General features: G+C 47.0%; 1 long non-coding RNA gene across 2 annotated transcripts in view; it reads left to right on the top strand.

Annotated features, from left to right (window-relative positions):
* The window catches only part of LOC139749212 (uncharacterized), a 251,539-nt gene that overhangs the window by 116,990 nt on the left and 108,085 nt on the right, over positions 1 to 26,464 (top strand). For both annotated transcript variants that reach the window (XR_011712925.1, XR_011712926.1), the window contains exon 3: positions 12,310 to 12,387. This is a non-coding gene — a long non-coding RNA (uncharacterized lncRNA). The remainder of the gene's footprint in view (positions 1 to 12,309; positions 12,388 to 26,464) is intronic.

Below are 26,464 nucleotides of genomic sequence, written 5' to 3'. Positions count from 1 at the left end.
TTGATGGGGGTGTGGGGAGAAGAACGGTAAGAGGCCGTTATGTAAATGTGGGGAGGAGGAGGAGGAGGAGATCATACACAGCGGGGTTGGGGGTGGAGGGAGCATTACACCGTTAGGAAAATGGATCGGTGTCATGATGGTTGCATTGGTGTGGCGATCGCCAGGTCCCGCTACTGCTCCTGTTGCTACAACGGCAGCGCCTACAACAACAGCTGTAGAGGGAAGGGGAAGGGAAGGGGGAAGGGAGTGTAGAGCCAGCAGGAGGAGGAGGAGGAGGGAGGGAGGGAGGGCCTAGAGAATAGAGTCGACCTGGTCATCGACAGAGGAGGCTGACTCATGTGCCCCTGTATGCTGTTTACCTGACGGTGGTGGCATGTGGCAACCCCCTCCTCCCTACCTCCCTCTCCACCACTGTCCACCACTCTCTCTCCCTCTCCAACACAGTCCATTCCCTCCCTTCCTCTCCAACACTGTCCACTCCCTCTCCTCCCCTCTCCAACACTGTCCACTCCCTCTCCTCCCCTCTCCAACACTGTCCATTCTCCTCCTCATTACCTCTCCAACACTGTCCACTCTCTTACTCTTATCTCTCCACCACTGTCCTGTTCCTCCCTCCCTCCCTCTCCACCACTGGCTACTCCGTTCCTCCCTCTTCTCCACTGCTGTCTTCTCCATCCTTTCTCTGTTCTCCCTCACCATCTCTTTCCCTCCCTCCTTTCTCTCCACTATTTTCTCCCTCCTCCCTCCCTCCCTTCTCTCCAATATCTTCGTCTCTCTCTCTCTCTCTCTCTCTCTCTCTCTCTCTCTCTCTCTCTCTCTCTCTCTCTCTCTCTCTCTCTCTCTCTCTCTCTCTCTCTGTCTGCACATAGCTTCCCTCCACTCCCACATCAACCCCCCCTTCATCAACTACCCCCACCAGCAACCCACCAATCACTCCCCCAAAAGAACATCGAACCCCTGCCCGACCATATACACCTCACCTTTCCCGGCGCCACACTGCGCCCCGGCTGGGGAGAATAGTGACCCCCAGACGACAGGGGGAGAATACAGTGACTCCCCAGACGACAGGGGGAGAATACAGTGACTCCCCAGATGACAGGGGGAGAATACAGTGACACCCCCAGACGACATGGGGAGAATACAGTGATCCCCAGACGACAGGGGGAGAATACAGTGACCCCCAGACGACAGGGGGAGAATACAGTGACCCCCCCCCCCAGACGACAGGGGGAGAATACAGTGACCCCCAGACGACAGGGGGAGAATACAGTGACCCCCAGACGACAGGGGGAGAATACAGTGACACATCAATAACCTGCTACAGGAGATCTGACCTGAGGGTGAATGTATATGTGCTCATCATCTCCACTAATACACCCATGGCCATTCCGAGGGTGTAGTGAGCAGGTACACCCTCCTCCCTCCCTACCCCCCCCCCCCCGCCCCACCACCACCACCACCGCCACCTTCTGCTCTCCCCCCCCCCCTCCCCCCTCCCCTGTTATCGGTGCTGCCGCTCTCCTGCTGAATGTGTAATGTGTACTGCAGGGCTGGTGGGTGGGTCCACGGGAGGGTGTTTTGTGTGTGTGTGTGTGTGTGTTTGTGTACTGCAAAAGGGGGGGTTGGGGGGAGGAAGGGGGGAAGCCTGATTCTAGTCCGCACAGGTCGAGTGCACTCTCTCTCTCTCTCTCTCTCTCTCTCTCTCTCTCTCTCTCTCTCTCTCTCTCTCTCTCTCTCTCTCTCTCATATACCTTGGCCCTTACACACTTCAACAGCCCTACTCATTGCAACACCCACGCGCGCGCTGTTCTGTCCCGCCACGTACCTCCCCTTCCCTTCTCCGCCCTGCAGCGCACAGGTACGGATGTGCTAAAGCCATTAGCATACGTGCAAGAGGTCGCGACCTACAATAAACCAGAACACACGGGGGAGAGGAGGGTAACACGGGGCCCGTATACGCCATGACACTCAGGCAGTCCAGTCAGCATTTAAAAATATAGTATTTCTCCCACAGCTTGTCTCTGTAAATCCTTTAGAAGTCACTGTAGTCGTTTTGTAGGTTGGAATTGAGGACGCAAGTTACGTGGTGCATCGGGCGGAGAAACACGGGCTAATCTAAGCCATCGCATCGAAAAGGACTTCGTCAGTTAATGAAGAAATAACTGACCTGATTGACTCAGAGAAAGATGGACCACTGAAGCAAAGATGGATCTATATCAGAGGAGTTAAGACTTGCAAATTTTCCAGTGCCATCCACGTTAGAGGACTCGCCGCCCTTGGAACTAGCAGAGATAAAGGAGAGAATACGAATGAATACATAGGAATCCATAGTTCAGCTGACCGTTGGGTTCTTTCGAGGCTGTGTGTGATAGTGGAAGACACAAGACATTGAAGAATTGTGTGTTGAAAAGTATACATTGAGCCCAAAGAGAATAACCAGCATATTGTCATTGTGACTATGGAGGCGCAAATGATCTAAGTCGTGGACTTGAAGCGAAATATTTATCACCGACTGTTTTTTAAAGCGTATCTACAGTTCTCCTTTTCAACCACCCTAAATGGCAAATCGTTCCAAATGTTAGCAGTTCTGTTGAAGAAAAAGTACTTCGGCTCATTGGAGGTTAGAACGTTTGCCCACGAGTTTGTATCCGTTGCTACGAGTGAGATACGACGGATCAAGTCTTAAGTAACTTGGTAGAATTGAAGAGTATCAAAGCTCTTTGATGCTTTTGAATACTTGTATTAGATCACCTCTTAACCCTCTCTTCTCTAAGCTAGATAGAGCCACGTCATTTGATCTCGTAGGATTTATTTCTCAACCCAGGAATCATCTTGGTAGCTCGGTGCTGCACTCTGTCCAGTGTGTGTCTGCCTGTCTCCCTTTTTAGATTAGGTGACCAAAAACTGAACATGATATTCAAGTTGGAGACGAACCAATGAGTAAGGATGATTTCCGAAGACCATAAAAACCAGTGAGACTGTTAGAAGATAGATATATGCTGATTTGTTTAGAAACTGTATCAGTCATAAGTCCCAGGGAACCTTATGGTATCTCATTATATGTACCCAATAAGTACACAGAAACAGTTCACGAACCACTTGAAATGTTGTTCAGTAACTCACAAGAGGAAAGCCCTGTAAGTATTATTATTGAGAAAGAGAGCGATTATCGTGCCCATTTTTGAGAAAGGAGGTAGTGAAATTACACTTAAGTACAGGATGATGTTACTGAAATGCGTAATAGATAAACTGGATAATGTTGCACGAAGAGTAAGATGATAAACTGCCCAAATAGGGGACTTCGTGGCTGCAGAACAATGAGGCGATGCATTACAAATCATCTGGACAACTAAGGCAGACAGACCATCAGCTTAGAAAGCAGAGACCTCCGGACGGACCGTGGGTGCTCTCGGAATGCCAAAATGCCTGTGACACTGTACCTGGGAGAGGCAGGCAAAACATGGGGTCGCATCAACGGATCAGATTATTAACTAACAGACAAGGAACGAAGGATAGGGGGGGACCTCACAGTCGCCTTTTCCGTCCAGTCAAAAGCAACTAGCAGTGTCACCCCTGCAGGGTTTGGTCCTGGGGCCGCTGTTATTTATGACTTATGTAAACGACTTGGCCAGAGGAAGCCCAGATCATATCTGAGTATGTTTGGCCATGTTGCTAAAGGAGCTTCTGAGATTGCGACAGCTCGCCAAGAGACCTGAGTTAGGCTCCCGCAGCGGTTGGATGCATTGCTCACACGATTCACCTCTAGAAAGGCCGGGTCATGAATCTAGGACAGAGTAGGACTGAGTCGTCCTTTGATTACTAAGAAGGGATTGTGTCTCATAGATCTGCTCCTAAAAGTGACTTCGGAGTTGAAGTGGTTCCCAGTCTGTCACCAGAACACCTGAAAAATGGGTTTGAATTAGGCAGATTATATACTAATCATTGCTAAGATAGTCTTGTGGTGCAAACTAGACAATGCAGTTTGTTCTTACTTCAAAGAAGACATAGGAAGATTATGTCACAAGCGAAGACCTCATTACACCTTTGATATTCCTCTCTGGTGTTGACGATGTGGGCCACACACTGAGGAACCCCCTGCGGAGGGAGACATAAGGTGAACCTAAATAAAAGAGGTCCTGGGAAAGATGTAGGAAAATACCCTCACAGCAACACAGTAGTAGCCAGATGGGAAGGAGAGAGAGAGAGAGAAAAGAAATACTTCGAAGACCTCAGAATGCCGTGAATGTTGAAGAGTGTTGCATCGAGAGTGTGAGACGGTCTATATACCTAACACTTTACCAAGGAGCAAAGGAAGTGACCTAACCAACAAACGAAATCATAGTAAATAGTTTATATATATATATATATATATATATATATATATATATATATATATATATATATATATATATATATATATATATATATTACACAAGACGAGAGTTGATAAAGTATTGCACACAGAAGCAGATGATGAAAGAAAAGGAATGAGGCAAAATTCATCTACTATCTAACAGACGAATAAACATGTTGAGAACCTGATAAAGTTGTTATTCAACCAATCAACAATGCCACGAACTGGTTTACGACAGTCTCGTAAGGTAACGATGATAAGAAGTAAACCAAGGCAAGACAGTGCCCGTTAAGCAAACTAACATCAAGGAGATTAACAGCTTAGCAAAGTTAAGTAGAACCAATTTGGAAAGTTTAGCAAGTTAGCAACTGTTAGCAAAAAATAAGTCTCAGCAGAGGTTTAGCAAGCTATAAAGATGACAGGCTCAGATATTCTTACAGGTTAATAAACTGATATTCGAACAAGTTCGCCAAGCTCATGGTCTGTCGACCCGATGATCAAACAGTAAACTGAAGATCTTACAACGTGAACTAACTGTTCACATCATAGCAGTATTACACATTACAATATCACGAGTAACAGGATATAACACATGTTCTGGATAATCTTATAACTGGAGAATTATTAGGACCATAGAGCCATAAAACGCATTCAGAATCTCTTTCAATATTTACAGTAACAGAACAGTTTCCAGGGAGTCTGGAATACCATACGTGAATGGTGGAAGGCTTTCCGGAGTATCTTTAACATCGTCGACAACAGTCATCGAAAAGTAGCTTCCAGGGAGTCTGGAATATCGTACGTGGCGAATGGGGAACTTTCCACGAGGCTTGGGGGGAAAAAATTTCAAGTTTACGACCGACTCACTTTCCAGGAGAAAATGTAGGAGCTTCCAGGGAGTCGTATACACGCTTAAATATGCGCCAGTAAAGTATGTAAGCAAGATACGTGAGTTGAAACCAAGCTTATATTAACTAAAGACTTCCAGACCAGTGAATTGCCTTCGTAAGTTAAGCCGAGCTGACGGTCCTGGCGTCTTTACGAGGTCATTCCAGGCCTCCTTATCGGGCAAGGTGGACACTGAACGAGGGGGTCTCCCCGCTCCTCCATCTGCCATTTATAGTTACACCCGCCCCCGGTGTACTGATATCTGATCACGCAGCAGATACGTATCAATCTAGTGCCCGATATCATTCCGCGCGGTGGTCTCCGGGGGAGTGGGTGGTGGTGGAAAAGGCCCGGTGTATTTCTGGTTTTCTTTCGCAGGTGCGCGACGGAGACGCGCTCGGAATTCAAGCGTGTGTGTGTGTGTGTCTGTGTGGAAGCACCCGCGTTGTGAGCAGATGCCATCAGGCGCAGTTGCCACGTCTTCTCACCCACAGGATTGCTCTGGCGAGCTGCATGCAGCTCGGGGCTCATCATCATCATCGTCAGGGAACTTGCGCGACGCCTTAATAACACCGCCGGTGTGTATGTGTGTGTGTGTGTGTGTGTGTGTGTGTGTGTGTGTATACGCCTCACCCCGCCACCACCTCTCCCCTTGCCGTAAATACCCCATTTGATGTAAAGTGTTTATGGAGGCGATTCGCTGTGGATGGCTTTGCACGGATGGTCCCCAGAGGTGTGCGGGTTTCGCTAGCAGGCAGAGGGAGTTTATTTTTACAAGGAGCCGGGGGTAGGACTGACTCTGTTGTGTGTGTGTGTGACAGGTTCGTCTGGTCTCGCTGCATATCCAGTGCCCTGCAGGGGCCCGCCTAGCACGGCCGACTCTCTTTCTCGGAAAGCATATGACGAGGGAGCCGAGCACCAGCGCTCCCTTCTCCCCGACGAACGATGCCAAGGCGGGGTTGTCCAGGCGTGTGTGTGTGTGTGTGTGTGTGTGTGTGTGTGTGGATACGGGTCGTGAGGGGAGGATGTGTGGATAAATGGACGTTAGAGAACCAGGTATGGGTAGAGACCCAGGGGCGAGGAGAGAACCAGAGGTAATTAGAGAACCAGGGATGAGTTTAGGGGGAAACCAAGGATGGTGGGTAGAGGACCATGGACGGGTATTAGCGAGCCACGACGGATAGGAATTCCACTCGTAGTCTGTATATATGTGTGTGTGTGTGTGTGTGTGTGTGTGTGTGTGTGTGTGTGTGTGTGTACCATGGAAACAAAGTGGGTTCCGTCCTAGATATTGATGAACAGGTGTTGGTTTCAGACTGCATGTCAGTAAACCAAATCGATCTCCATACTAGACAACAGTACACTATGGTGGGTTCCCTGCCGGCTGTTGGTAAACCTAAGTTGGATCCCGTTTATCTAACAGTAAACCAAAGTGGGTTCCCTGCCGTGTATGAATATACCAAAGTGGGTTCCCTGCCGTATGAATATACCAAAGTGGGTTCCCTGCCTTATGAGTATACCAAAGTGGGTTCCCTGCCGTATGAGTATACCAAAGTGGGTTCCCTGCCTTATGAGTATACCAAAGTGGGTTCCCTGCCTTATGAGTATACCAAAGTGGGTTCCCTGCCGTATGAGTATATCAAAGTGGGTTCCCTGCCTTATGAGTATACCAAAGTGGGTTCCCTGCCGTATGAGTATACCAAAGTGGGTTCCCTGCCGTATGAGTATACCAAAGTGGGTTCCCTGCCTTATGAGTATACCAAAGTGGGTTCCCTGCCTTATGAGTATACCAAAGTGGGTTCCCTGCCGTATGAGTATATCAAAGTGGGTTCCCTGCCTTATGAGTATACCAAAGTGGGTTCCCTGCCGTATGAGTATACCAAAGTGGGTTCCCTGCCTTATGAGTATACCAAAGTGGGTTCCCTGCCTTATGAGTATACCAAAGTGGGTTCCCTGCCGTATGAGTATATCAAAGTGGGTTCCCTGCCTTATGAGTATACCAAAGTGGGTTCCCTGCCGTATGAGTATACCAAAGTGGGTTCCCTGCCTTATGAGTATACCAAAGTGGGTTCCCTGCCTTATGAGTATACCAAAGTGGGTTCCCTGCCGTATGAGTATATCAAAGTGGGTTCCCTGCCTTATGAGTATACCAAAGTGGGTTCCCTGCCGTATGAGTATATCAAAGTGGGTTCCCTGCCGTATGAGTATATCATAGTGGATTCCCTGCCGTGTATGAGTATATCAAAGTGGGTTCCCTGCCATATATGAGTACACCAAAGTGGGTTCCCTGCCGTGTATGAATATACCAAAGTGGGTTCCCTGCCGTATGAATATACCAAAGTGGGTTCCCTGCCATATATGAGTACACCAAAGTGGGTTCCATGCCGTATGAGTATACCAAAGTGGGTTCCCTGCCGTATGAGTATACCAAAGTGGGTTCCATGTTGGCTGTAAAGACTGGGTACACCAGAAGACCGAGATCCGGTTATACCAGGGTTACCAGAGTGGTTATACTATCGATACCTTTGTGGTTATATCGATGATGCCAGTGTGGTTGTACCAGTGGCACCAGCGTGTCTATACCGGTTATATCACTGCGGTTATACCACTGGCTACTACTCTGGTTATACGGCTGTCATTATTGTGGTTATACCAATGGTATCATTATGGTCACGCAAGTGGTACCACGTTGGTTATACCAGTGGTACCAGTGCAGTTATTCCATTGCTGCCAGTGTGGCTATGCCAGAGGCACCAATGTTGTTGTACAGGTATTACCGGTGTGGGTATGCTAGTGGTATGAGTGTGGTTATACCAGTGGTGACGGCATGGTTGTACTAGTGGTACCAGTGTGGTTATACCAGTGGTGGCGGCATGGTTATACTAGTGGTACCAATGTGGTTATACCAGAGGTACCAGTATGGTTATACTAATGGCATTAATGTTATACCAGTGATACCAGTTTGGTTATACCAGTGTTACCTCTTTGGTTATGCTAGTTTGGTTATACCACTGTCACCAGTATACTCATACAAGTATTACCAATGTGGTTATACCAGTGTCACCAGTGTGGTTATGCCAGTGTCAGTAATGTGGTTATGCCAGTGTCACTAATGTGGTTATGCCAGTGTCACCAGTGTGGTTATGCCAGTGTCAGTAATGTGGTTATGCCAGTGTCACTAATGTGGTTATGCCAGTGGCACCAATGTGGTTATACCAGTGTCACCCGTATTCTTACACCATTGTCACGTGACCAACGTGGTTATACCAGTGTCACCAGTGTCGCCATATCATACCAGCATTACCAGCTAAAATTTTAGAGCTGTAGGTCCCTAACCCCATCCTTCCCTTTCCCTCCCTCCCTCCCTCCCTCCATCCCTCCCTCCCTCCCTCCCCCCCATGGCTGGCATTCATCACAGCCAACTCAGGTTACGTCATCACTGGGGGGAGGGGGGTGGTGTATCATTCCCAATCTCTCTCTCCTCCACACCCACACCCACACCCACCCACCCACAACCTGTGGCAAGACTCACTGTGGAGTGCCTGTGGTTCAGTTTACACCCATGTCCTCTTCGCTGCCCTGACCCGGATCTGCCGTTTTCTATCAACAGGTAATTCGGTGCATGGACACTTACGTATATGTCCTCCATGTATCTCTGAACGGCAGGGGGGGAGGTCTTTGTAGATGTGTTTATATATATATTTTTTGACCTTTCATCTTAAGGCATTTCCCGATATTTCTTTCCTCTCATGATGAACACGAACAGTGATCGAGATCCGAAGCAGTGAACAGGGCCTGAACAAGTCGTTATGAAAGAACCAAACCTCCTATGGCAGCAGGAGAAGAAAAAGAAAAAGAAAAAAATTTTGTCCTAAAACGAAAGAAGACAAGAGACGTGCGTGAGATGGGCAGTAAGCGATGCCTCAAGATTTTTTTCGAGGCTGCTGGTTCTTCATAACACCGGCGAATACGGATGGTAAAACCATCCACAATGTGTGGGTGTGGGGTTGTGGTCTCGACTTTGCCGTGGACGACTTCGATGATTCGCCGTGGACGAGTTCGATGATCCCCCCCCCCCCCCCCCCCCGTGGCAGTACGTAGACTTGAAGACCAAACCCGATGACCAATCACATCACTGTACCATCCATACCACTGTAAACCATCCATAATGTGTGTGGGGTTGTGGTTTCGACTTTGCCGTGGACGACTTCGATGATTCCTCCACCCACCCGTGGCAGTGCGTAGACTTGAAGACCAAACCCGATGACCAATCACATCACTGTACATTACCATGGAACACAACTTTTATCACCAGTCACCACCATCCTAATTTGATGTGGTCAAAAAAAAAAACCAAAACTCCTGTTTCCTACCGCGCCTTCCATTCATGTCCAGATATTTTGAATCCTTCCTTTCCTCTTCTTTCCTCGCCTTCCAGTTCGTTCCCTTGCGGGGTATTGTCGTGCTTCTGTCTTTAACCTCAGTCTAGTGGCGATACAAAATTGGATTTTGTGTGTTCGACATACGTTGCAGGGTCTGAGTTCATGGTTTTGGATTACTGATTGAAATTGTACTCTGACAGTGTTTATGCGTATTGTACTGTCCCCTTTCTTCTTCTTGTCATCTAGTGATTATATATATATATATATATATATATATATATATATATATATATATATATATATATATATAATATGAATTATCCATGGGGATAGGGGAGAAAAATAGGGACAGAAAAATGGGCATCTCCAGGAATTGCTTGATAGTTGAGATGGGTTAAATGGAGGGTAGAAAGGTAGAAATCTTACACTTTGGTGATGGGGTGAGGGGGTTGTGAGGGGAAAACTCTATGTAATGGATCACATGGACTCTCTCTCTCTCTCTCTCTCTCTCTCTCTCTCTCTCTCTCTCTCTCTCTCTCTCTCTCTCTCTCTCGTGTTGAAGGATCTTCCTCTCTGTCTTCATGGTTGTTTGTTTCGTGTTTTTTTGTCTTTTTTTTTTCTTCTTGTTTTTGCTGCCCTGGTGTTCTTGCCCGGAGGTACGATGCGTTTCCTGTATTTGTATTGTAAGGTAATTTTTCATCTCTCTCTCTCTCTCTCTCTCTCTCTCTCTCTCTCTCTCTCTCTCTCTCTCTCTCTCTCTCTCTCTCTCATGTACCTGTCTGTCTGTCTAGGTAATAATTTTTTGATCTTTCTGTATGTCAATATATATATATATATATATATATATATATATATATATATATATATATGTGTGTGTGTGTGTGTGTGTGTGTGTGTGTGTGTGTGTGTGTGTGTGTGTGTGTGTGAGAGAGAGAGAGAGAGAGAGAGAGAGAGAGAGAGAGAGAGAGAGATTTCCCTTTCCCGCACATCTATTAATCTGTTTCTTTTCCTTTTACCGACCCAATCATCAGTCTGCTTCGCCCATCTCTGGGTTCCGGTGTGTCGTCAAGTTTTAGGCTCAGATGAAGCGTTTCTGTGGCTGTTGGAGGGGGGGGGGGGTTGAAGGTCACGAGGTCAGTGGGTGGGTGGGGGGATGGGTCATGCACGGAGCACGCGCCACATCCATCGACGTCATGGAGGAAGGCACGTGCAGAGGGTGCCTGTTTTTGACACGTGTTGAGAACACAAGGTGGACCAGTTTGCCTTTTGATATAATATTTATATATATACGAAACACTGGAGATCGCTTATATAGAGGATTACTATTATACCAGAATATTATACCAGAATATACATACAGACGTTTACTAGAGAGGATCGAAGTATATATAAGATATAACATATGATACACAATATATACTGGCACGTATAGAGCATATATTGTCCCTGGTAATAATTCTGGAGACGTTTTGAAAACATTAATGATAACGTAGAATAACGCCAAGGTAGCTTTAAACACCAGATATATAAATAGAATGTATATATAAATGTTTATATATCTCGGAATACAAAGGTGATGGTGCACAGAATTTACTGCCCTTGGTTACAATGGAGACGAGGCTTAACAAAACACATGTTATTATTAGTATTCTGGCCTGCAACACACCATGTTTTGCCCCCGGTACCGGCAACACTTGTGCTCCCTCCCTCCAACACACACACACACACACACACACACACACACACACACACACACACACATATGGTTTTAACTAGTTACTATCATAACTCCCAGTTATTTACTGTATGTAATTCCTCAGTTGTATGTTTTCAGCTGAATGGCTGCCTGAATTCACTAAACCGTTCTTTAATCATTTACTTATTCATTTATTTACTGAATGGGCTGCCTGTATTCACTAAACCGTTTTCTAATGATTTACTTATTTATGTATTTATATATTGCACTTCTCCACCAGCAGGCTAGACAAGTCTTTCTCCTCTGTTTCTTCTGATTTGGTTGTTAGGAGAGGAAGAGGATGGGGTGGATAGAAGGACAGGAGAAATGGAGGGTAGTTATGGAGTGGACAGATGTCTGGTGTAGGGTTATATGAAGTGTTTGTGTGTGTTAGAAATTCGTCCTGGGTGATGATGTACAGGGTGTCCCAAAGAAAATATACTCACTTTTTGACACCCTATAACTCGCCGAATGTTTTTTTTTTCTTTTTCAGATCCAATTGACCCTAAAAAAAAAGGTCAGTGAGTTATAGGGTGTCAAAAAGTGAGTACATACATATATATACATATATGTAACGCCAGGCCCACTTGGTGAGGTCACGGGTCAAGTTTGATGATGTATTGTGTGGAAAGCACAAGCCAGCTGAGGCTTGGTTGTCGGTGTCTATATTGTTGGCCGTGAGATGTCTTTAGACATATTGTAACAGGACTTGTGATGTCCAAGGGAAGGCTGGCTTCCCAAACGCAGATAAGAAGGAGTAGCTCGTACATGTTAAGGGAGCGTAGTTTCAGTTGAGGCGGGTCGTGTTTCAGGCTGGGTTGGGAGCCTGTTGTTTAGTGAGTGTCAGGTCATTTCAGTGAGTATTTGTCTTTTCATTATCTTGTTTGTTAGGAAAAGGGGGATGTACTGTATAAGTATGAGGGTAAGTCTTTTAAATTTCCATTTTGCAGGTCGGTGGCTGGTTTTGGAGCGATCCACGCTGGAAAGCTCTGGCGCTTCTGCAGAGAAAGAGCGTCGAGTACATTGAGGTAAGATTTTATTCTTTATTTGGATTTCATTGTTCAGAGGTTGAGTGTTTGTGGTAGACACCCAAGGATTGTTTTGGGTGCCCAGTTTTTTTTGTGTGTGGTTTGTACCTATGTTATATTTGCTCTTGTCGGGGGTAAACGACCAGAGGGGTGAGGCGTGGGTTAGGGTGGAGTGGATGAATTGTTCGTAGAGGGTGTTAGAGTCTTTTTCTTCTTTCTTTTTTTCTCTCCACGTCCACATTTGGCACCAGTGAAGTGATCTGAGGGCCATCCGTGTGTTTATGGCCACCGTGTTGATCTGTGTGTGTGTGTGGAGAGAGAGAGAGAGAGAGAGAGAGAGAGAGAGAGAGGGAGGGAGAGAGAGAGAGAGGAGAGAGAGAGAGAGGGAGGGAGGGCGAGTGAGTGAGTGACCGTCATGTGTGTGTGTCTCATGAGAGATTCCCCATTGTGGTTCGTCGGGTGTGGCAATGACCGGACGACCTGTACGGGTGACGGGAGGGCGTTGGTGGTGATGCCGGATCACCCCCTCCTGCAGATGACGCGTCACACCAGCAGGCGAGGGAGGGCGGCCTCAGCATCGTCAGAGGAGCACAGGACTTCCTCGCTGTAAAAGGAGTCCATCATCCTCGTATCCCCCGACACGGCTCCTGCGTGCCAGACACAACACCCTCCTCCTCACTCTCCTTCCCTCCCTCCCTCCCTCCTTCCCTCCTTCCCTCCCTCCCTCCCTCCTCAAGGCCCAGTCATCCTCGTCATTTACAAACAATGTCTCTCTTGGTGGAGGGAGGGAGGGAGGGAAGGAGGAGGGAGGGAGTTGCCAGCAGCAGCAGCTTCTCCCTGGCATCACAGCACGCAACACCTGATCACTGCAGCAACACAAATGACCAACAGCGCTCTTAAAACACAAACTATATACACATATATGCGCCCTCAATAACGTGCGTATTACGCATATACATCGAAATAACTCCCACGTTCGGCGTCGCTTCGTGCAAGGCAGCGCAAGGTGTTTGCGACACAATTACGTAAGCCTGGAACGAAGATCTTGCAAAACACACGGTCTTGAGGGAAGGCAGTTGAGAAGAGCCTGTGTGTGTGTTGTAAGCACCAAGCCAGTCATCTCCCTGTGTATGGTGGAGAACCACTTGTTTGGTTGGTCGACTGGATGGTGGAGGTCTTGAGTACGCCGTACGCGTTGGTGGTGATGTAACCTCATCGTCAGACCCTATGGTGTCGTGTGGGCACAGACCATGGCAACGCGAGACCCTATGATGTCTGGAGCATAGAGCATGGCAACGTGAGGACCTCATGGTGTCTTGAGCATAAAGCAGAGCAACGTGTGAGACCTCCCTCCCCCAGTATACAGCACAGCAGTGGGACAGTACATGTGCATATTGAGCAAGTGGGGCCATTTCTTCGTCAGTTCCTGACGCAACCTCGCTAACGCCTGAAAATGGCGTGTCGTAAGCATAGATTATAGCAATGAGATGATGCCCTCTTCTCCTTTATTGTCGTTTGGTCAGGGCATACCAACGATATATCGTCTCATGGTGTATTCGTACATGGGGTATAGCACTGTCATGCCTTAGGGGTGCTGTGAGCAGAGCAAATGACACCATATCTTGCCGTGACATAGGATCGTCGTAGATTACTCACTGCCTCGTGTTGTGAGTCTAGGACACAAGAGGTAGTGGATGAGTTAGGGGAGGGGAATCGTAAATCATGACCGTGTCTCCAACCCTGGTGTTGTGACGACATGCAACAGCATCAAGAAAAGGATTCGCTGACCATAACCCCTGCTTTTTTTTCTCTCTCTCTCCTTTGTCTCCGTTTACTGGGTCGCGCCAGTGTTGGCCAAAGGGTATGGAGGGGGTGGGAGGATGTAAATGGAAAGGGGGGTGGAAGGGAAGAAGTGGGGTAGGATGGGAATGGGTTAGGGGTGAATGTATGTATGTGTGTGTGTGTGTGTGTGTGTGTGTGTGTGTATGGCTGTGCGTGAGTCAAACCCTGTACTCATAATGAGTCACCCAGGCACAGAGTGTAACCCAAGACAGTGGGGTTTCAATATATTCAGCTGTAGGGGGGATCTCAAGAGTGTGTTTACATTCGTCGTCATGTTCTCTCTCTCTCTCTCTCTCTCTCTCTCTCTCTCTCTCTCTCTCTCTCTCTCTCTCTCTCTCTCTCTCTCTCTCTCTTTGCGGGTGACGAAACGGTCGTTATCAGCGTGAGTGGCGCGCCGTTGATAAGAGACTGAAACGACAGAAAACGGATAGCGGGGTCGGGGGGTAGATATACCCAGAGCAACATGGATCTAGAGGGATATGTTTTTTTTTTTTTTTTTTTTTGGCGCGTCAGGACCAGATGGAATCCCAATTGTCATCCTTGGAAGAAAAAAAAGACAAAAAATGTCAGTGACAAGAACCATTGATGCCAGTGACGGAAGCCATTGATGGTACAGTGAGACTCAGCATTGATGAAACCGCTGGCGCAAATACGCACGCAACGAAATCGGTAAACAGAACATTGAAATGCGTAGGCGAGTAAATGCCGACATCAAAGCGGTGTTTAGACCAGTTAGCCTCACATCAAAGCTCACAAAAGAATGATGAAAAATGCAGGAAAAAAAAAACGTAATTAATAACAATTGCATAAACGAAGCCCAAGGAAAAAGTATTCAAACTCAACTCTCGTATGAGTAAAGTTACGTATGTAAAAATGGCTATTGCAAGGCAAGAGAATAGACACTGTTCTAAACTTTGCTGAACCATTTGAAAAAGTACTAAGTGAATTACGGTGTTTTATGAGAGGAAATGGAAAAAATATCAAAGGTAAAGTAGTAAGCTGGACGAAGACTTTTTTTTTTATTTAAGTAACAGATGATTTCAAACGTGATTGCATGTGAACCGTGTCTGAGAGAGAGAGAGAGAGAGAGAGAGAGAGAGAGAGAGAGAGAGAGAGAGAGAGAGAGAGAGAGAGTCTTTGTTAGGATCACCGTAGGAAGCAGAAAGATTAACGTTATCTCTCTGCAGACGACACGAGAATGAGTTTGAAAACTAAGGAAAACGAAGGAATCAGAAAAGGAAAAATATGTTTCCAGAAGACCCGGAATATAATTTTCTCATGAGCAGAAAAGGATATGGCTGAATTAGATAATGAGAAACTTGAGCAAGTAAATCATCGTGGGATTAATAAATTTATCAACTCCATACAAATGTCCAACAAGGTAACATAGAAAGTGAAAAAAAAAATTCATGGATGAAAATTTGAACTCAAACAGTACATTGATAAGATTAGTGGTATCAAGGCAAATAATGAGTGGCGTGATAACGCGAACTGTCACAACGAGAGACAGAAAGTCGGTAATGAGAATATTTGACACAGCCACAAGAAGCAGGATTGAATACTGCTGTACCCTTTAAGATCACCAGCCAAAACAGATGGGAGTGGACGATTCAAAGCCACTTCACAAGGAAGGATGAAATGGAAATCATGAACTGTCGTCATACGTAAAAAAGAGAACTCGTACCTTGCAGTTTATAAAGTAGAGATAGATGCATGATAATCTATGCATGACAGCATATCGAAGTCATCAACGATTTGATACAATTATTCTAAAGAACATATCAAGAAGAAGGAGACAGCATTAGTTAACACGCCAGAATATGCCAAATGAAAATATCAAGCGAACTCGAGCCAAAGAAAGAAAGAAAAGCTGGAAAGATTATTATTATTATTATTAATTTTACTACCAAGAGATGTAAGATGCGTGCTTCTTACAACTGCGGGTAGATTTAAAAGAAAACTTCACACGATGGTCGAAGTCAATCCCAGATGAAACCTGGGAATGTTGCACAGACGGACGGGGGCGGTATCATCCGGCAGGCAAGACGTACCTCTCTCTCTCTCTCTCTCTCTCTCTCTCTCTCTCTCTCTCTCTCTCTCTCTCTCTCTCTCTTTCATATATTTTGCTCTGTCTCCTTTGTTGTGTGAGTCTCCATATCCTGCATCACGCTCAGCTGAAGATCAGCCACGTCAGAGGTCACGTCTTCGTATGACCTAAGGGCGACACCGTTGTATTCGAGGGTCGTACCCAAGGGTCACACCATGTTCAAAGGTCGTGCCGTCGTGCAAATGGGTCGTACCGTCATGCTCGAGGGTCGTACCTTCATGCTCAAGGGAGAGTACCCCCACACTCATGGATTGCACCATCGTGCTCATGGATCGTACCATCGTGCTTAAGGATCGTACCCTCGTGCTCAAGGGAGAGTACCGTCGAACTCAAGGATCGTACCATCGAACTCAAGGATCGTACCATCGAACTCAAGGATCGTAACCTCGTGCTCAAGGGAGAGTACCGTCGAACTCAAGGATCGTACCATCGAACTCAAGGATCGTAACCTCGTGCTCAAGGGAGAGTACCGTCGAACTCAAGGATCGTACCGTCGAACTCAAGGATCGTACCATCGAACTCACGGACCGTACCTTCGAACTCAAGGATCGCACCCTCGTGCTCAAGGGAGAGTACCGTCGTACTCAAGAGGTTAAGGGCGATTAGGTTGTATGAGATGAGAATAGATTTTGTTTATTATTTCGAACAAAAGGAAAAATTCATTGACACTGAAGAAACGAAGCGAAACAATCTGAGTGTACTGCTCACACACACACACACACACACACACACACACACACACACACACACACATTACACTACACTACACTCACCGTGATAGGGCTGTTCTGCCTCCTCATCCTTATCAATGTCGTCTTGAAGGACATCAACCACCGCTGGGGGGTACGTGGACGACTCCGCCTTTGCCGTCACTAACAACAACAACAACAACAACAACAACAACCCCCCACCCATTACTGCAGGGCCCTTCAGCACGTCATCAACTCCCTCAGGAGTGGACTACCGCCGACGAACGTCACCGTCATCCACACCAAGACTGTGATGATGCACATCAACCTGGGCGTAGACATCCTGTCTCCTGACATCACCCAAGGACCTGACATCCCCCGGGTAGTCATGGACTTCAGACTCCGTGATGTCACTATGGACGACGGTTTAAACTGGAGGAGTCATGTCGGCCCTTATCATCAAATCTTCCTCGTACCGTCTGTACCTTCTCCCCTCACTGAAGTCACTCGGCGTCCCACCAACCAAGCTCAGGGATGTCTGTACCATTGAGCTCAGGATATGTCTATACCATCATCATCATCGTTCTGCCTAAGCTTGCTCACGCCTCCCCAGCTTGCTCCTCCTCACTCCCAGCCACACAGAGGAGCCAGCTAGAGTACAGAAAAAGGACACGCAGAATCATCCTCCTGGGCCCTTCGTCCACCACCTACCTACCAGGAGGGCCCCCCCCCCCCCCCCCCTCATCTCGCTGAGCCTCTCCACCCTCTCTGGACCAACACCGGCAGGTCATGCAGCATTTACTGTTGACACCTCTCCATCGCAGATGCCTCCACGCCTCCCCCGTCTGACGCCCCTCCGCCTTTCGTCACCACAAATCGAATCGACTTGTTCCAATCTGACCTCGTACGGACAGGTGTTAGGAGCAGCGCTGTACAATTGGAGCAGTCGTATACCTTCCATTGCGGTGCACGTGAAGAGCTCGGTTTCCTCTTACTTAGGCTGTGTGGTATGTTAACTACCGTATTAATGTGACTATTCATTACTTAATGTTCAGTCAATCTCATGATCATGTAAACATCCCCTTATATCTGTCCACTGGCACTCGATCTTTGTAGATGAACCTCATCCACGTCCTTATCCAAAGTGTGGAAATACACGTCCTTATCCAAAGTGTGCAAACACACGTCCTTATCCAAAGTGTGGAAATATTATCTAGCTCACCCTAATTGTAATCTCTTCATGATTAGTTCACTAATGACTATCATGACCTCCCAGTTGTTAATACCTGTAATACCACGACTGTGTATTACCAGCCGCTTGGCTGACTAAATGCAATGAACGGGTTATTCATTGTCGCTCATATTCGACAGTGTACACCATCAACACACTGCAACGATTCAGCTTCGTCTCCCTCCGGTGCAATGTCCACGTCAAGAAATAGAAGAGAGGAAAAGACCACAACTGAGTCAGTGGGAGAGAGGGAGACATTGCCCATGTGTGTTTGTGTGTGTAGGGGTGTGTGTGTGTGTGTGTGTAGGGAGGTGGGGGACAGAAAGCCAAGCTTGTCACGCCTCACAAACTTCCCACTGTGGCGGAAAAGCAGGAAAAAATCCCCCCCCCCACACACACACACACACGCACACACGCACACACCTTGCAGAGGGTGTGATTGCCTGAAGTCTTTAGGTTGAATGCGTTCCCAAATTTATGATGAAGGTTTTCAACCTTCCCTTTTTTTGACTGCGACGACCCCCCCCCCCCCTCCCCCCTTTTGACTGCGTAGACTTCAAACTTCGATCGAAATGTCTTCAACTCCTTCAGTATGATGATTTGAGGAGGACGATTTGATCCCTGTATGACGACTTAAACCTTAGAATGTGGTGACGTGTCCCCTTCATCAGTAGGATTTAACCCTTTGAGTGTGATGACTTAACCCCTTCATTAGTATGATTAAACCCTTTGATGACTTAGCCACTTGAATACGAAGGTTCAGCACCTTTGCATACTGTGACTTAACCCCTTGAGCACGAGGACGGAAGACCTTCGTACCCAAAGGGTTAAGTCGTCATACTCAAAGGGTTAAATCGTCGTACTCAAAGGGTTAAAAATCTTTGTACTCAAAGGGTTAAGTCATCGTACTCAAAGGGTTAAATCTTCGTACTCAAAGGGTTTAACCGTCGTACTCAAAGAGGTTAAGTCTTTGTGTGCCAGACTTTCAAGTCTTTTTATCCTGGATCTCGCGTCATTGTACTCCAAGGGTTTAAACAGCTTCCCAAACCCCTTTTTGGCTTCATCAGACGTCAGGAGGAGGAATTCAGTTCAAAAGACAGTGTGTGTGTGTGTGTGTGTCTACCCACAACAGACCTGTTTGGAACAAGTTGGTCGGGTTCCTGTACCGGACGCGTCCGCTGGGGTGAAAGTTGAGGCCTCTGGGAGCCCACAGCAGCTTGACCTGAGGAACAACTTGTGGCGATACACGTAGCTGGTGTGTGGGTGGGTGGGTAGGTGGGTGTGTGTGTGTGTGTGCGTGGGTGGGTGGGTGGGTGTGTGGGTGTGGATGTGTGTACCCATGTACGCCGCCCATGTGCACCCATGTACGCCCATCACGTGCAAGTAACCTTATCCTTTCCCACACACCGTCTCTCCCATCAGTCTCTCTGTTACCAGCCCCCCCTCCCCTCACTCCCCTCCCATGCCCTCCCCTTTCCCATTCTCACCTTCCATCCATTCACCTCTGCTCCCCTACCCTCCCTCCCTCCTCTCTCACACGAACCCCTTCCTTCCCTCCTCCTCCTCCCCCCTCGTCAAGTTGCAGGAGGCAAATGCATGTAAAATACCCGTTGTATAACCTAAGAGGTAATATCACGAGTGCTGACACTCCCTCACTCCCTCCCTCGTTCCCTCCCTCCCTCCTTCCCTCCCTCTTTCTAATCCTCTTTTCAGTGTCGAATCCTCTCTCACTGTCTGTCACCGGCCATGTCGCGCCTTTCTCACTGTCTCATGTCGGCTACAGTGACTCCCCTTTGGGTAGAATGGGGGCCTCCTGGGGTTACATTGAGACCTGGTAACGAGGGAGGTGACAGGTATGTGGCAGGTGTGTGCGAGAGAGAGAGAGAGAGAGAGAGAGAGAGAGAGAGAGAGAGAGAGAGAGAGAGGCAGGTATGTGTGTGTGTGTGTGTGTGTGTGTGTGTGTGTGTGTGAGAGAGAGAGAGAGAGAGAGAGAGAGAGAGAGAGAGAGAGAGAGAGAGAGAGAGAGAGGCCTTTTTGGCTATTATGTATGCGATGGTGTAAGGGATGAACAAGGGGGGGAGGTGGCTTTCTGTCGTTCTGGTGGGAGCTAACGAGCTGGGGACGACTGACGGGAGTCGTTCCCCCCTCCTCTCTCTCTCTCTCTCTCTCTCTCTCTCTCTCTCTCTCTCTCTCTCTCTCTCTCTCTCTCTCTCTCTCTCTCTCGTTGATGACCATAGACTTCTCCTATAATCGCATCTCACTTCCACCACCTCCACAGGGGAGGGAGTGGGTAGGGTGGCGTGGGCGGTGAGGGAAGGAGGGAGCCAGCCAGCCAGCGAGGTGATCAATCAGCCCTCCCTCCCTCCCTCCCTCCCTCCCCTCCTGCTGGACGTGGCTGCCCCCAGCACCAGTAGACTCAGAGATAAGCGTTATCGCACCCGGACATGGCGGCCCCCGCTCCCTGACTGCTTTTTCAGGCGCGATTCCCGTTTTCCAAAAAGATCATATATATATATATATATATATATATATATATATATATATATATATATATATATATATATATATATATATATATATATTTCTTTTCTTTCAAACTATTCGCCATTTCCCGCGTTAGCAAGGTAGCATTAAGAACAGAGGACTGGGCCTCTGAGGGAATATCCTCACCTGGCCCCCTTCTCTGTTCCTTCTTTTGGAAAATTAAAAAAAAAAAAAAAACAAGAGGGGAGGATTTCCAGCCCCCCGCTCCCTCCCTTTTTAGTCGCCTTCTACGACACGCAGGGAATACGTGGGAAGTATTCTTTCTCCCCTATCCCCAGGGATGAAATATATATATATATATATATATATATATATTGGCACAAGAACTATCCAAATTGAATAGTCGAATGTGATGATGGGGTAAGTCCTGGCGCTCTTTCGTGCGTGACGGACCCGAGACTTGGAGTGAGGGAGGTGAGGATACCACGCCAGTCCCACCCGGACGTAAGAGACGACCCTCCACCCCACCACCCTTTAGCCCCGGGTCGTATTGGAGGCCGTGGAGACGGTGGCTGGAAATGGTTCCGAGATGACAGACACTCTCTCTCTCTCTCTCTCTCTCTCTCTCTCTCTCTCTCTCTCTCTCTCTCTCTCTCTCTCTCTCTCTCTATTGATCTATCTATCTATCTATCAATCTCTCGGGCTGTAATCGTCCACGGGTGGTGACTGTAGGGTGCTATAGGAGGAATTGAAACTCAAATGTTTTATTTAGGGGAGAAAAAGAGAGAAAGAAAAAAGATATGAAAATGTATATATATATCTATTTTCTTTTTTTCTTTTCTTTTTTTTTAACTCTCGGTGTTGTTCGCGGAAGCTTCCTCCTCGGCGGTGCCTGTGACAGGAGACCCCCAGGGGCGTCTGCCTCATGCTGGGGACACACACACACACACACACACACACACACACACACACACACACAAGGAATAAACCAGTCAGGAACGGCCTTGACCAACAGCTCATATCTTCCTTTTTTTGGGGGGTCGAAGCTACAGAGAGGGAGACAACAGCTTCAAGAGACTTGTAGTACAAGTGAGGAGAGATAAGAGATATCAATGGGAAACTCATGGTGTTAGTGAGGACAGAGATAAGAGATAAGGAAACCCGCAGTACTAGTAAGGAGAGAGATAAGAGATATAAATGGGCAACCCGTGGTGCTAGTAAGGGGAGAGATAAGACAGAGGGGAAACCCGTAGTAGTAATAAGAAGAGAGATAGGAGATATCAGAGGGAAACCCGTAGTACTAGTAGGGGGAGAGATAAGAGATAAGGAAACCCGTAGAGATAATACGAAGGGCAACCCGTAGTAGTAGTAGTAAGGAGAGAGATAAGAGATAACAGAGGGAAACCCTCGACTTCAAGACTTTATAATGGCACCGTCTGTGGGAGATTAAGGTGTTCGAGCACCGCTGAGGGAAGGGGAGAGATTGGAGTCGACATCCTAGATGAGAGATGCGTAGTTAGTTTGACGTCCCGATGAGAGATGCGTAGTTAGGATGACGTCCCGATGAGAGATGCGTAGTTAGGATGACGTCCCGATGAGAGATGCATAGTTAGTTTGACGTCCCGATGAGAGATGCGTAGTTAGGATGACGTCCCGATGAGAGATGCGTAGTTAGTTTGACGTCCCGACGAGAGATGCGTAGTTAGTTTGACGTCCCGATGAGAGATGCGTAGTTAGCTTCCTCATAAGAGATGCGCCGTGTAGTTAGGGTAATGTGTGTTTACATAAACACTTGATGAGAATCACTAACAGAGAGATAATACGAATGTCTTTTTGAGATTTTGAACTAAGACGTTTACGAAAAACGAAATTAAAGTGTCGCGCAGGCGAAGAAAATAAATCTGCGTTTACTAATTGGCAACTGTGACAGCCAGAGCTGTCAACAGTGTTTCTCTCTCTCTCTCTCTCTCTCTCTCTCTCTCTCTCTCTCTCTCTCTCTCTCTCTCTCTGATTAAATTCATGAATTTTTTAGGGGGTGCAAGAGCTTGGCTGTCAACAATTTAGAAGGAGTCAGGAAAATGAACGGGGGCGCTGGCGGGACTGGCTGGGATCGCGATTGTGTGGTGGCACGATTTCTTACTCCTTTTTTTTCTTATCATTATCATCATCATTATCATCATCATTATCATCATCATTATCATCATCATTATCATCGCAATAAACGCAGCCAGAGACGCAGCAGCAGCACGGCGGGGGCATGTGTATATGATACATTTGATGGATAGCGTGTGGGAGTGAGGCAGGGTAGTTAGTGAGGAGCGAGGGCACGATGATTGCCCTCTGTCACCGCAAGACAGAATTTTTGTTGGAAAAGGTGGGTTGAGGTGGAGGGGAGGAGGGAGGAGTTGTGTTCTGGTGTCTTCCCACACGATTTCCCCCTCCCCTCTTTTTTTTTTCGCAGGCGGAGTCTCCTGCAGTTTTAGAAAAGAAAAAAGAAAAATACAAAATTTGCGTTGCATTCAGTAGCGGGGGACTGATGGGCTCCTCAGAAGCGAGAAATTCTTGGACGAGACTAGGACTCCTGTGTGTCTCTCTCGCCGTAGGTGACGTGTAGGCGTGAGGGTCGGTACGTGTTGGCGTCAGTGAGGTGTTTATAAAGATCAGAGACATGGAAGTCAAACAGGTAGGACAGGACGTAGCCAGACTGGCGGGTTGCACCGAAGACGTAAGAACATTGGTAAAAGAAAAAAAGATTTGGCTTTTTGAACTGGAAGTTCATATTCCAGCCAGCGATGAGAGGATGGAATTGGTGATTAAGAGTCTACTAGAAGCTATTGATATGCCAAATGGAATTTTTTTTCGAGGTATAAGTAACAAAGAGAACTGGTAGATATGTGACAAAGAGAACTGGTAGATGTGCGTCAAAGAGAACTGGTAGATGTGTAACAAAGAGAACTGGTAGATGTGTAACAAAGAGAACTGGTAGATGTGTGACAGAGAACTGGTATATGTGTGACAAAGAGAACTGGTAGATGTGTAACAAAGAGAACTGGTAGATGTGCGACAAAGAGAACTGGTAGATGTGTGACAAAGAGAACTGGTAGATGTGTGACAAAGAGAACTGGTAGATATGTGACAAAAAGAACTGGTAGATGTGAGACAAAGAGAACTGGTAGATGTGGTTAGGGCATACGGGGACGACCAGTAGCGGTCGCTTTCATTATATGGAGATTTGCATGCAGAGAGGGTTACTGAGGAGGGCTACGTAACTTGCAAACAGTCCGAAATTAAGTGGGGTCATAGGTCATTGACCGAAGGAAGAGCGAGAGAGAGAGAAGCCAGGAATAAAGTCATAAGAGAGAGAGAGAGAGAGAGAGAGAGAGAGAGAGAGAGAGAGAGAGAGAGAGAGAGAGAGAGAGTCTCCGCTGGCTTAGAGAGTGATGTGATGCGAGTGAAAGATGCTGGCCTGTGGCATACAGATATTTTGGTCGTAAACCAGAAGAAATACATGCATTTCAAGGGCCTCCATGATGTAACCAAAACTTGACCTTCCTGAAGTTATGGAAGGGGAACACGTCGGTAAAAGATCTGACTCAGTTTGTCTGGAGGGATACGTGGTTGCAAGGGAAGGATAGAGAAGACAAGTGAGGAGTAGAACTGGCGTTCTTGATGAGGGACGACAGCAGATGTCAGGGAATGTCGGTGGAGCGACCCATCCAAACACGACTCGACGGGAAGAAAAACCGCATAGAAATAGTGCACTGTGGTGATGCCAGTGTGTGTGTGTGTGTGTGTGTGTGTGTGTGTGTGTGTGTGTGTGTGTCAACTTGCAGTGAGTCTCGGTCATGATAATGAAGGCACGGTCAGAGCGGGGCGGGTTGCAGCGAGCCATTCGCGTCGCGGAGGTGGGTATGATGGGAGGTTTTTTTTTTCCCCGTGCAGAGAGAGAGACGCAGACTTGCCCAAGCCAGATTCTCTTGGGAGGTGTGGGGAGTAGAGTCATGGAAACACGGGTTCTTTCAGAGTACATAACAGGAGATTGGTTCCTGAACAGCGTTTGTATGAGGACAGGCGAATCAGAGGGGAATGATACGTTATCATTATTTGATCTCACCGTTACACATTGTGGACCCGGGAACTTGATAATATACGATTCACGAGTTGGAAAAAGAAATTACAGGACTTTGAAAGGGCTTAAGGACTTTTAGGGGACTTTAAAAGGACTGAAGGACTTTTAGGGGACTTTAAAAGGACTGAAGGCCTTTTAGGGGACTTTTAAAGGACTGAAGGACTTTTAGGGGACTTTTAAAGGACTGAAAGACTTTTAGGGGACTTAAAAAGGACTGAAAGACTTTTAGGGGACTTAAAAAGGAGTTAAGGACTTTTAGGGGACTTTAAAAGGAGTTAAGGACTTTTAGGGGACTTTAAAAGGACTAAAGGGCTTAAAAAAAGGTCAGGGAGGAGATATGTAGACGTGGACATAACACTGAGATAAGCAAAAATTCTTGAGAACATGTTTGGGAAATTGAGGTCTGTAGACATCATCTAGAATGAAGAAGTTAGAACATGCGTACCCGTAAGCTGTGTATCAGAGACGAAAGGCCTGGGAACAGAGAGATACGGTTCATTACAAGGTGTCACAAAGATCAAAAGAGATTGAGCTTGTAATCTGCAGGGCGCTAATGTGGCACAACATGCAGGCAGCTTTTTGAAGCGTACGAGATCATAAAAGAATTGATAAGGAAGAAGGGGGAGAGAGACCGTGAAAAAAGAATATTGTGGACGAGCCAGGAGATGATTTTCAAAAGCTCTCCCTTAAATATCATTGGGAGTAAATTGTCGGTTTAGGAACAGCTTGTAAAGCCGAGAGAGAGAGAGAGAGAGAGAGAGAGAGAGAGAGAGAGAGAGAGAGAGAGAGAGAGAGAGAGAGAGAGAGAGAGAGAGAAGGGTTGTAGAGGATCATGTCAAGATATGCCACGGGATGAGTGACAAGTTCAAAGGTGTTTTTCTCAGTGGAAGACACTAAAGCCTTAACGCCACTTGAGATGGAGTGGCGGAGGGTGGGACTGGAAAAGAACATTTAATGGAGTCTTGACCTCTGTAATGCTCTTGGTTCTGGCGTAGTTTCTTCATACATGGTGAACAGAGTGTGCAGCTAGGCTTGATACAACCTGAAATATTGTTCTGTACGTTGCTGGAGGAGGGTGTAACGCCGCAGGAGTGGAGGAGAGTTACTGTCGTGCCTATCTTTAAGAAAGGAGATTGGGAAATTGTGCTGAGATGCAGACCGATCTCTCTCTCTGCCTTCTGTGATCTGTAAAACACCGGTAAAGATAATGAAAAAAAAAAAAGGCAGTTGGTTGACTACTTGCGAAGGAGAAAATACCTAAGTAAATGACAACATGGTTTTAAGTGTGGGGCGTCGCGTTTCCCCAAGTCTCCTAGACTTGCAGGCGATAGTAAGCTCTGTTTTAGACGAGAGCGAAGGACCTGGTGGATCGTCCGTTCCTGGATTGTGGATCGTAAGAAAGACTCCTTCCGTGAACGTGCAATTACTGTAATGTGAGGGAACAAAGGACGTATGGCGAAGGTGCCTTCTCGAAAGTGGGTTCGAGGTTGTCGGACGCGTGACACAGGACCCAGCCGTCTGTTGAAAAAATGATGGAGCCCTGTTGTCTGTTGAAAAGACGGGGTCCTGATGTCTGTCAAAAAGAGGGGCTTTAC

The sequence above is a fragment of the Panulirus ornatus genome, chromosome 6 (genome assembly GCF_036320965.1).
Source record: "Panulirus ornatus isolate Po-2019 chromosome 6, ASM3632096v1, whole genome shotgun sequence".
Taxonomy (NCBI): domain Eukaryota; kingdom Metazoa; phylum Arthropoda; class Malacostraca; order Decapoda; family Palinuridae; genus Panulirus; species Panulirus ornatus.
Note: the sequence above shows the minus strand (reverse complement) of the source record. Positions and strands in the feature narration are given on the sequence as shown.